The sequence below is a fragment of the Pseudochaenichthys georgianus genome, unplaced genomic scaffold (genome assembly GCF_902827115.2).
Source record: "Pseudochaenichthys georgianus unplaced genomic scaffold, fPseGeo1.2 scaffold_591_arrow_ctg1, whole genome shotgun sequence".
In the NCBI taxonomy this organism is placed as follows: Eukaryota; Metazoa; Chordata; class Actinopteri; order Perciformes; family Channichthyidae; genus Pseudochaenichthys; species Pseudochaenichthys georgianus.
In genome coordinates this window covers 46,139-58,644 of record NW_027263150.1, presented here as the reverse complement: position 1 = coordinate 58,644, position 12,506 = coordinate 46,139, and the positions used below count along the sequence as shown (strand labels likewise).

Sequence of the window (12,506 nt, the reverse complement as noted above, 5' to 3'; positions counted from 1 at the left end):
CGTGCTCTCTCTCTCCCCCACCCCACGTTAGTGGCGAGTTCAGCCCCGACGGGTAATAATGGATTATGACGGAAATGTTACGATCATGTCTGTCAAAATGACGGACAGCGAAAAAGTCTCACGCCACCTCAGTGGGACGGAGAGATATGCTTTGGCCATGGGTGACAGCAGTGGGTCAAACTGTGCATTGTCTCTCCACCACTTCAAAAACAATACAGTTGTTGCCAAGAAGGTGAGGCTTATTGACAGAGATATAAATATACTGTTGGTACTTGTCCATGTCTCTAGGTGTGTACATGTAGCCCATACCATGTCCTTTTGTGTTCTGCTGTTTCATGTTCACGTTGTAACCTACTTGCTGCCATGTTGGACAGGTCTCTCTTAAAAAAGAGATCGATGGGACCATCTGGTTAAATACATTTTTTGTTGTATTAACCGTGTATATCGCGGCAGATTTTGTCAGTCTCAAAACGGTATTGAGACGTTTATATATCGCGATATTCGGTGTATCGTTACATCCCTAATAACCTGCACTTATCCTGCATAGGCTACGTTTTTTGAACTATCCCCATCCTCAGTCTGATCGTAATGACGTCTGATCCGAATGAACCCTCCCTCACTTCCCTCCTGAACCCCAGGACGTTTCTCACCCAGGTTAAGGAGGAGAAGCGGTTCGTAAAAGACTATTCGACAGCAAACCTAGACAGCAGGAAGCTGACGGAGCAGAACTAGGCCAGTCCTCGGCAAAAAGAGGAACAGGAGAAACAGCATCATGTGTCATTCTGCCGGCTCCACAGAAGATTTTTCACTTCACTGATTTGTCTTTATCTGACAGCTCCTAATATTACATTTCATTGCTGTTCCCCAGAGCTTAGAGGCTTTTGTTCCTCGTTTTCTAAAGATTTAAAGATGGCTTTTCATGAAGGAGGGACTGATGGAAACAGTGTGAGTGCCGCAGAGCAAAGAGAGGAGACAGGATTCTGCTTTTCTGTATACATAACACCTGTCCGTCTCCCTGGATCTACACAATAACCTCTCAAGGATAAGTCCGATAAGCATATTCAGATGATGTATTTATTCTTTATTTTAATTAAGTGCATGTATGCGTTCAACCTTATTAACCTAAAGTAATGTCATATCAGTCTTTGTCATTTCAGTTGAACAAGTCAAGGTTTTAAAAGACGGCTACTTGTGGTCATTTTGGTGTTTCTAAATAAATATATATTCATTAAATAGTTTTACTAAAGAATACATTTCACTTTATGAATTGTGATTTGCGAGAGAGTTTCTGTTTTTCGTTTGTTTACTTTGTTTGTCCTGGCCCAGCTCCGAGAATTCTGGTTCAATCGCCAAAAGAGTGGAGCAGTGATGAGTCCTAAAACCAGGAAGTGAGTCAGCATTTCACCACTTCCTGTTCCCTGGTCTCAGAGCCAATGGGAACTCTCCATAGGGTTAGGAAACGATCTGAACTAAGGTCTGAGGTTGAGACGCATTGAAGAGACGGATCACGCTTCAACTCGTTCCATCTAGAATCTGTGTGTTTGAATATGGATCTGAAGTTGGCGTGACGTTGAAGTCGTGCTGCTTGACACGGCTTATAGCATCACGTTAGCATTTAGCTTCTGGCCATTAGATTTATGATTAGACATTATAAAAGTAGACGTATGGAGATTATCCGGCTGAACAAAACGTGCATTCATCAAACAGGTTCGTTTCCAACAGAACTTAATTCCAGCTATTTTCCAAAGTCCTCTGGAGAGATCCCATTGGCTCTGAGACGAGGGAACCAGCAGCTTCCTTCAGGGTAAATACGTCATCCCTGCATCGCTCTATAAAAAGACTTTTATTTAAAGAAACTGTATTTGCATGTGTGTCCAATCTCTATTCTCTGCACAGCCAAACAACTAAAAACCATTTAACAGATGTGTGTAAAATGCATCTTGTGCCTCGTGGGGTTAGATGTGTTGTATAGAAATGTAAATAATAATAATAAATGTTATTTATAAGCGCACTTTTCATTAGAGTAAACACAATTCAATGTGCTACCGAGTAAAATGGTTGAAACAAAACATTTGGAGAGTTAAGGTGAGTAAAAAAGGTGGTATTTTGGAGTTAAGGTTGTATTATGGAGAGTTACTGTGTTACTGTTAAGGGTTAAGATGGTATTTTGTAGAGTTAGATTGGTTTATGAAGAGTTAAGGTGGAATTTTTGAGAATTAAGGTGGTATTTCTGAGAATTAAGGTGGTATTTCTAAGAGTTTAAGTGGTGTGTTGGAGATAAGAGGTGGTATTTCGAAACAAAACAAAGCAACAACAAAAAAATATATATAGTAAAGTAAACAACAGAATAAAAAACAGAGAAGTAAAACCCTTCCTGGGAGTTGCAGTGAAATAATTAGTTCATTTCATTTCAGTTCAAACCTTTATTTAATCAGATTGGTCCCATTGAGATCATAGATAGTTAAGCGTGTTAAGGTGGTATTTTGGAGAGTTAATGTGGTTTTCGGAGAGTTGAGGTGATTTGGAGAATTAAGGGGGTATTTTGGAGAGTTAAGGGGGTATTTCGGAGAGTTGAGGTGATTTGGAGAGTTAAGGTGGTATTTGGATGTAAAACCCTTCCTGGGAGTCACTGTGAAATAATTAAATCTGAATCTCACGCTCTCTGAAAGTGACACGCTTCCTCTCCGTTTTAATCGGGTTAATCATCTCTCCAGAGCTTCACCTCTCTCTCTCAGTGCTTTCTAAAGGGCCGGCTAACAGCTGATCTCTCAGGATTCCTCCTCCATTAATAACTCGTCCTTCGCCGCGGATCATAATTAAACTGTGTGAACGCCACGGCTTCACAGCGAGCTAAATAAAAAGGGAGTGTGCTTCGTCTCAGCGGTGCAGTTACTTCTGAAGCCGTGGGCCACTTTGTGTTCGGAGGCGTTTTAATTACCTTCCTCTCGACAGATTCCTGCGGAGGTCACCATTGTCTTTCATCTAATGAGAAGGACTTCTTATAAAAGGCAGTTTTACGGTGGATGATGTGCCACGCTCTGCACGCTAAACGCTGGAACACTTTGCAGCCTCTTCAATTATCCCCGCGATGTCTCGTTTCATTACTGCACACTATCTGCCGTCAGCGCATCACCATGGGGGGATCATGGGAATTAGACTTTGAACTCTTTGCAGGATGCACGGAAAGCTAGAGCTGCAACTTCAGGAAGAGTTAGAGTCATGTCGAAGGACGCTTTTATTAAAGAGATACTCAAAAGGTTTCAGTATCCTTTCCTATCCGTCTGAAAAACATTGATTTAACAGGTTTTCTTCTCCTCTGGTCACTATGGGAACAGGTTACAGGTGCAGAATACCAACATTCAACGTAAACGTTCACTTCTATGGATGGTCAGTGGCCATTTTCAGAACATTCTCTTTATATCTACTTTAATCTGTTCAGATTTTCAGTGGTTCATGAAAGGGTAAGGCGTGTGGCGCAGTGGCCTAGTGCGTTGGTGTTGGGATCAGGGGAGCACAGGTTCAAACCCCACTGCAGTCATCATGTCGGTGTGTCCCTGAGACACTTCGCCCCAAGTTGCTCCTGTGGGGATTGTCCACAGTGTTGAGTATGTAAAATATCTTTGGATAAAAGCGTCTAACATGTGATGTAATGAAATCCACACAACGCTAGCTGCTGGTTTATGTTCCACAGCAAGTATTGTGAGCTGTATTTATAATAAAACCATTTACATTTGACTGTGTATAGAACGCTCAGACTGCCATATTGTTGACTGTTTTAGAAATAGCACTTCGATATGAACACAACTTGTGTCAAACACTGTCTACAGCCATAGTGGGTTATATTGGATAATCAAACTAAATAAAACTGGATTGTTAGACGACCAAACAGCCCTATGTGGCCAATTTGTTTCCAATGTAGAAGAGGAAGACAAACTCTATTAATCCCTGAGGAGAAATTAACTTGTATTTAATCGGACAGAATCCAACATCAATATTGGCCGTCGCATGTGAATTTACAGCAACCTCATTGCATAAAGTAGACCTCAGATGAATAATGGATGGATTTAATCTGCATGATAGAGATTATATCCTTATGATTTGGGGGAATAAAGGTAGATTTTTTCGTTAAGGTGGTATTTTATGAGCGTTAAGGAGTTATTTTAGAGTTAAGGTGGTATTTTGCTTTGTTAAGGTGGTATTTTGGAGAGTTAAGGTGGTATTTTGAAGAGTTAAATTGGTATTTTGGAGAGAAGAGGTAGTATTTTGTAGGGTTAAGGTGGTATTTTGGAGTTAAGTTGGTATTTTGGAGAGAAGAGGTGGTATTTTGTAGGGTTAAGGTGGTATTTTGAAAAGTTAAGGAGGTATTTTAGAGTTAAGGTGGTATTTTGTAGAGTTAAGGTGGTATTTTAGTTTGTTAAGGTGGTATTTTAGTTTGTTAAGGTGTTATTTTGTATAGTTAAGGTGGTATTTTAGTTTGTTAAGGTGGTATTTTAGTTTGTTAAGGTGGTATTTTGTATAGTTAAGGTGGTATTTTGGAGTTAAGGAGGTATTTTAGTTTGTTAAGGTGGTATTTTAGTTTGTTAAGGTGTTATGTTGTATAGTTAAGGTGGTATTTTAGTTTGTTTTAAGGTGGTATTTTAGTTTGTTAAGGTGGTATTTTGTATAGTTAAGGTGGTATTTTGGAGTTAAGGAGGTATTTTAGAGTTAAGGTAGTATTTTAATTTGTTAAGGTGGTATTTTTGAGAGTTTAGGTGGTCATTTGGAAAGTAAAGGTGGTTATATTGGATAATCAAACACAATCAAACTGGATTTTTAGACGACCAAACTGAGAAAACACAGCCCTATGTTGCCCATTGTTGTACAATATTGAAGAGGAAGACAAACTCTATTAATCCCTGAGGAGAAATTCACTTGTATTTAATGCAAACTGCTGCTTGTTGGTCATCAGATGTCGAGCTGCTGAATTGACCTCTGATGAAGAGTTAGTTTGCTCTCCTGAAACCCAAGTGGAAATATCCTTTCAAAAGAGAAGTTGAGCATCTCATCAGTGAGTATGTATTCCTCGTTTCTTGAGGAGGCGTTGGAGCCAACTCGTGAACGCGTCCCTTCGCTCACACTCCATCTGTACGGGGGTGTATGAGCGAGTGTTATCGACGAGATAATCTGCATGTTCCATGCCCGCTCTGTTTGACCTCTGCAGATATTGATTTGTAGAGGAGAGGATTAGTGGAGTGGCTCAGAGTGAGAACTACAGCACGCTCTAGATACACACACACACACACACACACACACACACACACCACCACTGAGGCCGATACGATACATTAACGATACCTTTGAATGATTCAACATTATGCAAAATAATGATACTTCGATGTGGTACGACAGAGGATTTTGTTTTATTCCTCGTATGCAGCAAATCATAAATTAACAAAAAAGGGCTTTACATATTTGGTTCCCTCTGCTCGCGCATCCCATCACGCTGTTTCTTTTTGACCTCAAAGAAAAAACTACTTGGACCTTTCACAAACTGGCCTTCTCACAAGTGCAGTGCTGTTCTGTCTCCAGAGCGACGGCCCCTCCACACCACGTGGGGTGCCAGCTGTTTGTGGGTGTTCACAGGGTCCGGTGCTGATGAGCCGCACCTGTCGGGGAGGATACCTGCTTGATGAGCTACACCTGTCGGGAGGATACCTGCCTGATGAGCCACACCTGTCGGGAGGATACCTGCCTGAGGAGCTACACCTGTCGGGAGGATAGCTGCCTGATGAGCTACACCTGTCGGGAGGATAGCTGCCTGAGGAGCTACACCTGTCGGGAGGATAGCTGCCTGATGAGCTACACCTGTGGGGAGGAATATAGGAGGAGCCCAGCCGGATACGTCCCTCTCACTCCTCTGGGCACTCTCTCCGTGCCAGCCTCGAGGACCTGTTGCTGGTTTTATTGAGTTATTGTTTGTTGATAATAAACTACTGTGTTATTCTCACACCTCGTCTCGCCTCCCTGCCTTTGTTACGGCCTAGGAGCCGGGTTGTAACACACCTCACAGTTCAACTATTTAAGGATGCTCATGATTAGCAATGTGCAAATAACAGCTACCACAGAGCCCATACAGCTGCTGCCTGATGTGCTGAACACTCATCCAGAGGCTGACTCACAGAGAGCAGAAAGCACTTGTTTCTATGGGAACAATAAAGAAAACAAAGAACCTTTCACAGACAGGTCTTTCATAACTGCTGACAGTAAGGAAGACATGTAAACTGTGATTGGCCGCCACAGACAGAACACCTCACTGAGTGATTTCACTCGTCTAGCTTCCAGGTTTCTCTTCTCAGACGCAGACCCCACGTCGCCTCTTTATGTGCGTCGCTAAGTTCCTCGAACTACTTGTGTACTTTAAAGCGGCTCGGCATCGTTTACAACTTCCTTGCGCTTTGTCAAGTTGTCCGTCTTTCTTGATGAATCCGAAGTTCATGGTTCTTTATTTAGTCGTACGAACATAGCTACAGTGTAGCTATGCCGATGACAATCTGAGGTCACGGGCTTCTCCGACAGAGCAACACAAAACACAGATAAACAGAAAATAGTTTGATTCGTAGGTATTTTTCGGTGTTTCTCTTCCTCCTCGACTTCCATGTTTGTCGGTAACTGGGGCGGCTCTCGGCCTCCGTAGGGCGAAGCAAAGAGCAGGTCGTCTCTGCGGAGCGCCGACAGGATGAGAGGATATTATATGAAAGGAAAATTCATGCCAACACATTTTCTCAAAGGATTACTCTCTGTCCATGTTACTCATGTGTGTTGGATAAGAAGGAGGTATGGTACAGTCTCTTGCTTTAAAGAACTGCAATAGATTATAAAATGGCTCTTCAATATTAGTATTCTACCGGCATCCATGTATTAATGCTCCAGTAATGACTTCTCCTTTCTCCATGTGGTAACAGAGCGCTGCAGAAAATAAACTCTTTCTACGAGCTTTTAGCAACTTTCCAGCTTGAGGACGAGTAAGCTCTTAGTGCTGGCTTTTTGTTTGATTGTTGCTGCTTCTTCAGAATCTTGCAGCTGTGTGCGTCACTCTTTAGTGTCCCCTGGTCTCCCAGCTGTGTGCGTCACTCTTTAGTGTCCCCTGGTCTCCCAGCTGTGTGCGTCACTCTATAGTGTCCCCTGGTCTCCCAGCTGTGTGCGTCACTCTTTAGTGTCCCCTGGTCTCCCAGCTGTGTGCGTCACTCTTTAGTGTCCCCTGGTCTCCCAGCTGTGTGCGTCACTCTTTAGTGTCCCCTGGTCTCCCAGCTGTGTGTGTCACTCTTTAGTGTCCCCTGGTCTCCCAGCTGTGTGCGTCACTCTTTAGTCTCCCCTGGTCTCCCAGCTGTGTGCGTCACTCTTTAGTGTCCCCTGGTCTCCCAGCTGTGTGCGTCACTCTTTAGTGTCCCCTGGTCTCCCAGCTGTGTGCGTCACTCTTTAGTGTCCCCTGGTCTCCCAGCTGTGTGCGTCACTCTTCAGTGTACACTGGTCTCCCAGCTGTGTGCGTCACTCTTTAATGTCCCCTGGTCTCCCAGCTGTGTGCGTCACTCTTTAGTGTCCCCTGGTCTCCCAGCTGTGTGCGTCACTCTTTAGTGTCCCCTGGTCTCCCAGCTGTGTGCGTCACTCTTTAGTGTCCCCTGGTTTCCCAGCTGTGTGCGTCACTCTTCAGTGTCCCCTGGTCTCTCAGCTGTGTGCGTCACTCTTTAGTGTCCCCTGGTCTCCCAGCTGTGTGCGTCACTCTTTAGTGTCCCCTGGTCTCCCAGCTGTGTGCGTCACTCTTTAGTGTCCCCTGGTTTCCCAGCTGTGTGCGTCACTCTTCAGTGTCCCCTGGTCTCTCAGCTGTGTGCGTCACTCTTTAGTGTCCCCTGGTTTCCCAGCTTTAGTTTTACCAAAATAACTTGATTTAATTGTATTTAAAATAACATTTCCAAAGAAATAAATCCTTTGAATCTGCCTATTGAGTTTCTGTTTGAATGTGAAGGGTTAAATGAAAGAAGCTCCTCTCTGCGAGGTGAAGACAGGAGCTGATTGGACGTCCAGCTATGAATTCACAGAGGGCCGCTATAGTAACTGAACGAGAGTAATGTCAACTGACAGTACAATTGACCAATCATATCTTCCCTCTAAATGGGTGGCTTTTATTATCGCGGACTTTATGACAGGTTCCGCCTGCTGTGAAGCTATTCTTGTTTCCATAGCAACAACAACTTCCTGTCAACAGTGTAAACTCGCCTTCAAAATAAAAGCATGCCAAATTACACTTAAGACATACAACTGCAACAAAAGAAACAAACACAATGCAACATCCTTTTCGATTTCAAAGAACACAAATGGGGTTTACAGGTGTTGTTGTGTGAGGTAGAGGGTTTTGCACCCCGGCCGTAGTTTTTCCGCTGAGGTATACGCTGTGATGTAATAACAATTTTTTTAAAGGGAAGCGGTGGGGTCAGAGGGCCTAGGTATAAATGTCACGGCTCGCCACTGATCGTATCGCAATACTTAGCATGTTGTGGCTTAAGTATCGCGATAGTATGGTATCGTGGGGACCCTGGTGATTCCCACCGCTAATGTGAATCTTCTGCCAGCACAAACTCACGAGAACTTCCACACAGTTGCTCGCAGCTCACTTCCCATTTCCATTATCTCTGTGAATAACAGCCTGTCAAGTTCTCCCCGATGCAGAACACATGCAAAAAGGAGACAAATGACAACACGTGGGTTTGCTATCCTGGCTCCAAGATGGTGGAATGAGCTCCCATTGACATCAGGACGGCAGAAAGCCTGCACATCTTCCAGACTGAAAACTCATCTCTTTCGACTCCACTTCGAGCGGTAGAATTACTAACAAAGAACTGCTAACAAAGCACTTATATACCGTACTTTTCGGACTATAAAGCGCACCTGCATATAAGCAGCAGCAGCTAAATGGTCCGTCTGTCTTGCTCTCGTTCTGTCTCTCGGTTCCACTTTTACTTTGGCGCGCTACCTGTCTCACTCTTTTCCGGCCTCCAGCTTTTCCTGCTGGAGCCCGCCGCTTAAAGGTGGCGGGCGCGGACCGGTCCTAGAGCCCATAGTGTTAAAGGTGGTTAATTTTACCTGTAAAATCCATAGATTAGGAGGTTCCCTAGTGGCCGTTAGCTGTACAAAAAAAAGGGGGGAACAGTCGCGGCATATAGTCCGAAAAGTACGGTACTAATAAAGGACTGGCTTATCTAAAGCCAGTTGAGTAGCACTTGAAATGCTTGGCTCTATGAAACCTGATGTACTTTATGATTCTGTTTTCTTCAAGGTTGTGTCTTCCTGGTTGAATGCACTTATTGTAAGTCGCTTTGGATAAGAGCGTTAGCTAAATGCAATGTAATGTAATGTAAAATGCATAAATTACCAGCAGCCTGGAGAGTGTTTGAACTGTGAACCAGAGACGCTGTGATCCTCTGCAGAAGAGAGGAGGCTTTGATGTGCAGAAAAGAAGGTTTAAATATAAATTACTCCCCTGTCTGCACTGTCACACCAGAGCCACCGTCACTGTGGAGTTTAACACTCGACTAAAGGCAATATGCGACAGATTCAAAGGGGCATCGACGGGATCAGAGTTCAGTGTGTTAGTGGGAGGAAAGGTGAAGATGGGGGGATGAATCTGAAGCCTTTGAAATCATCACCGTTTGATTTAACCGTGCCTCAAAAGGAGATGTCTCTTTTTACCCTCATCCAGATATAACGACAGCTCAGGACTACTGCTTCTATCGGCATCCAATAAAACATGTTTATAGCTTGGAAACCAACTATGTCCAGATATGTTGACCCTTTGCTAGCTGGTGTAAAGCTTCTGATCGCTCCGTGTGGAAAGCTTCCCAACGGCCTCAGAACGTCAGCATATCACGGTGTGTATATCTTGAATGTGCACTACAGCGTGTTTACTTACGAGGACCAGGCTTTCTACCAAAAGGCTTCAGTACACTTCCAACAATCTAGTTTCATACCTGATCCCAAACCTCAAGGTCTTCCCCTGTCTGCATGTCAATCCCCTCCTGTTCTTATAAAACCCCTTCCTCTCTTTAATAATATATACAAAGTACCATAAACCATTAGCATGAGGTCAGCAGACACATGCATTTCTGTCGGTTGCTGGCAGGCTTCTCAGAGCTGATGGGGTTCAGAGCACCTCAGAAATGTCCAGGAGGTGAACTGGACCCTCTCCGGGGTGTCATGATCTGTTTCTTTTCATAGTTTTGAATAGTCCATCTGTCTGAGGAGTTGAACCCCTGTCTCATGTGTCTGTGTTTCCCCTCCTCTCTGATTGTCTGATTGTGTCTCCCCTCTCTTGTGATTATTGTGTATTGAGTCTTGCCTTCCCTTGTGTTCCTTGTCGATTCGTCGGCGGGTTTTGTTCTGATGTCTGGATGTCCTGGTCTGCCCTCCTGTGTTCCCGGTTTGTTTTTGTTTTGTTTCTTACTTTCCCTTTTGTTCCACCTTGTCTTTTTATTTATTTCCGTCCCCTCCCTGTTTGGACTGCTTTGGGTCCACATATACCAAACCATGACCCCCGACCCCCTGCTGTGCTGAGATTGGTGCTTAATTGAGGGGATTTTACAGATCATTAAGTGGGCAAATATCAACACTGCGCATGTCCTAAATGCGTGGTTGGAATGCGTTACAGTCAAACCTGAACTGGTCTTTTCACAGAGTTGCAGAAAGTAATATATGCAGCCCCTAAAATATGCCGTTTGAAGAAGGTCAACTTGCATATTTTCTACTTTTTAAAACTGTTTTATTTCTATTTTGAGATGGTTAAATGTAACCTTATGTGCAATGCCTTGTTTTTGTATGCTGCTGCAACGCAAACATTCCCAATTTAGGATCAATAAAGTATGTTATTATTTTGGGTTTCGGACACGGTTAGACGATGCAGAAAGCACCGGTTCGCTTGATACCTTGATCACCGTCTGGTTCTGTTGTTACTGAAGATGAATTCACTTTAAAATGTCAACACTAGTTTTGTATCTTTTTAAGATTAGCAGTCACTTATTCTTAATGATTTTCTTTATTTGTTTACACCACGCAGACACCTATTAATCTCCAGAGCATTCATTTCTCCTTCTCTCCCATTTATTTCTCATTCTTTAACATGGAGACAGCCACGGTGCGGTGGTGTAGCCGCAGACTGGACCCTCTTTTTTCGACTTATCAGCTTTTCTGTAGGACTAACCATTACAAATTAAACTGGAACACCGTCCTCCTCCTAAGTGCAAAAGAACTTCCTGTATCCTAAAGGGAAGTGTACTGTATTCCCTCTGTGTGTGTGTGTTCTGTTCGTCAGTGTGATGCCCCGGTGGGTCCATCAGTGGAGAGGGTGTGGCTGTTCTGTCTGTGCTGCATTGGTTCAGTGATTGCACTGATTACAGTGACTCAGGGCACCTGGGTCTGGTGACCTGCAGCTATTTGAAGCCTCTCTGCTCCTGTCTGTTCTCGCTCTGCTTCTCCCTGCAGGCACCCCGGTTTTGTTGAGTATACTATGAGTTTCTTCAGCTGCTTTACTTTGTGCACCTCAACACTCTCTCACACATACATGTCCATACAATCCTCACCCTGCATTTACATTACTGAAACCACTGACATCCACACCTCATACTTTACTGGTTTTGACTTGATTTGATTTGTTTGGCCTAAATAAACATATTTTGTTAACCGTCAACATGGTGTGTCTCCTTTTTGTCGTGGCCTTTTGAGCCAGGTCATAACAGTCAGCGGGACCCTAACATGTCAGGAAGCATCAGAGCAGAACTGAGCAGAAAGAGGATCCAAAGTTTCTCCAGCAGGCGACGGGCCAAGAGCCGCATTCAGCGTTCAGCGTTAAGCATTCAGCACACAATAACAAAATGAATATTTGATTTGGACGCTGGCAGCCACTTCCCGTCTCCTGCAGCGAGGAACAAAGCAGGATCTCCTGTTTCACAGCTTTAAATAGAAATAGAACCGCACTGCAGGACGCACAGAGACTCAGAGACAAACGTATGAAGTTCCTATGTACACATCGAGACACTAAAGTGTACTTTGGGTGGCTCCACAAAGCCTGGCTAACATCAATGACAACATGTGCTTGCAGTTACTGAAACACAAGGATGATGCAAAAACAACTATAACACTTATTCAATCTGAATGGTCTTACGTTCGTCCCGGCTGACGGGGTCAATGCGCAGCTTCCATTCTAACTCACTTCACACCAAATTCGTTCAACATTTCTACAAACCAGCACCTGGCTTTGACAGAATGAGATGATCACAACTAAAATAATGGTCAACCAATAAGGAACAAGGAGGCTTTAGCTATTGCTAAAACAATGCTAGTTTAGCGGTATTATCTGCTCGGACTTTGTTTTCTGTCTTTTAAGTTATTCTGCATCGTACACTGTGTGCCTCCAGCCAGGTGGGTCTCGACTCTTCAACTGGCCCAGATCTCTCCCAACACACTGCAGGACGAGCTGTCGTGTT

At 43.8% G+C, this 12,506-nt stretch overlaps 1 protein-coding gene across 1 annotated transcript in view; it reads right to left on the bottom strand.

Moving 5' to 3' along the window:
- Nucleotides 1-12,506, bottom strand: part of LOC117443350 (zinc finger matrin-type protein 4-like) — a gene marked incomplete at its 3' end in the record, with an annotated part of 117,698 nt that overhangs the window by 66,411 nt on the left and 38,781 nt on the right. The window lies entirely within an intron of this gene.